Source organism: Fulmarus glacialis, unplaced genomic scaffold, assembly GCF_000690835.1.
Source record: "Fulmarus glacialis isolate BGI_N327 unplaced genomic scaffold, ASM69083v1 scaffold10539, whole genome shotgun sequence".
Taxonomy (NCBI): Eukaryota; Metazoa; Chordata; class Aves; order Procellariiformes; family Procellariidae; genus Fulmarus; species Fulmarus glacialis.
Window position 1 is genome coordinate 9,975 of NW_009235202.1, and position 2,239 is coordinate 12,213.

The following is a 2,239-nucleotide window of genomic DNA, read 5'->3' on the forward strand; positions in this document are numbered from 1 at the left end:
AATATATATTCTTTTAACAAAGATTTACTAATCTCTTCAGTCCTGTCCACTTATTTGTGAGGAGTGGGATGGGTGGATCGATGGATTCTTGGCCAAACAGGCAGCAGCACTAAAGGAGCTGGTTTCCTGGCGATCTCTCTATCTAATCGGGGATGAACACAGACCAGCGTTCCCCTTGCACAAGCAGCATCTCTTCTTAGACACGTCCCTGTGTAAGCCTCATGCCTTGGAGGCCAAAACACTTTCACCCTCGCACCTACAAACCTGGTGCAGCCGGTTCAGCGTTTAGGCCCTTCATCTCGCCTCGACGTGATGCTCCAGCTTCCCGCGGGTCATAGAAAGGCTTTTGCTGATGGCTGCAGCCTGGCAGCGTGCCATGTCCCTGGGACAGGGCGCCGTGTCACAGGCCAGGAAAGCATTCCTCGCATGCCGGTGCTGCCCTGGGGAAGGGTTGCATCCTTGGAAGAGCTCCTCTGAGCCTCCACGGAGATCTCCATTTTGGAGACGCCGTGGTGTACACGGAGGGCCAGACACACTCCCATGGCAAAGAGCTCCACCCCGCAGCTTCCCTTCCTAAACTGGAGGTGGATGGAGGAAACGAGCGGAGCTGGTGCCCATCACCTCCGTGTCAGCATCTGGCCTCAGGGAAGCAGCAGCTCCCACCCAGCCTGGGTTTCCTTGGAGGCGAGCAGCAGCGATCACAGCTCCACTCCGCTTGTGTCCAAAGCAAAAACTACTTACTACCTGGTGCAGTTGGAAGTCTCCCGACCAGCTTTCACCCTCTCCAACACAAGTACCTGGTGACAAAGCAGTGCGGAGGCCAAACGGGTTTCAGAAACAGTCTTGGGACTGCTCTCACACATGGTTTGGTCTTTTTTTTGTACCTGGCAAACCCCCTCATACACCCGATTCAGCTATTCTCAGGCTTAGCAGATCTATAAAGACTCTGGTGGTTTTCCCGACAGACAGCTTAGTAAGGAGGACTTAGTCTAGCTTTATTTTTAACTCTCACCGTAGGTCACCCCAAGGGGATCTCCACCGGGTGCAGCGTGGGGTCTGTGGGCCACTAAGGAATCTGCTGCTCCAGAACTGACATTTAAAATGCAAGTGGGCGACTTTCTACTGGCATCACTTCTGCCATGCCCAAGCACCCCGTCTGCCGACCCGTGGATCCCGTCGCGGCATTATGGGGGAGTGCTCACTGGCACTTAAATTTCCACTAAAGCTGAAGAGGAAGACGGCATGGAAAAGGCAGCTCTGCACAGCAAGAGTAATATTTCTTGCTTGCAAAAGCACAAAGGATTCAACATCGCAACAAACCACTGGGAGACAAGAAAAGGGCGACCTCAGAGGAAGGAATCCACACCTCGAAATGGAAAACCACCAAGGCAAACAGCAGAGCCGCCTTCTAGCCAGGGATGTTCCCCTGAGAGCAGAGCAAGCACCCCCGGGGGACGCCGAGGATGCTGCGGCACAGGTGGCGGAGGGGATTCTTGTTAGCAACAGGAAGATCATCTTTGTGAGGTTGAAATACACAGGAATAAGGTCTCAAAGAGCACAAGTGGGATTGTGCTGCTTTATCTCCCCGTAAACATGTGGGGTTTTTAACCAAATGTCCTATTCCACTTTGGGATGAAGTCAAAACGCACCTGCGTTTAGGGAGGAAGAGACTGTCCCTACAGAAGGGCTGAGAATCCAGATCCCAAAAAGTAAAATTAGCCTTTGCTGATGGTTGCCAGGACTGCCTGCATGTGCCCCCCAGACCTTGCTCTGCCCAGCAGGCCACTGGTCTCTGCCGCTAAACATCTCCTTCCAGCACCGGCTTTGGGGAAGCATACTCATTTCTGGGAGATTCCAACAAGTTCACGCCACTTCCTAAAACCAGTTTTCACCACGTGCTCCTCCAGGCGACGCAGGACTTCAGCCGCGACCTCAGCAGAGGGAAGCCGTTGGTGAGAGGACCAGAAGGAAAAGCACCAGGCTTTAAAATACTGTGGCAGGGGGAGATACCGAACGCTACGCTCCTCTTCCAGTGCTGCCATCTGGTTCTTCAGCACAGGATCTCTGCCGAGAACAGCATGACACAAGGACATTTGTTTTTCAAATGACTTTTCTAATCACCGTTTAGCAGGATACAAATATTTGCAGTAAAGCGGAGAGAAGCAGGTTGCTACGCTGGAAAAGATTCCCAAGAAGAAAAGAGGCGACACAAGGGAAATCCTCCTCTATCCAGCACAGA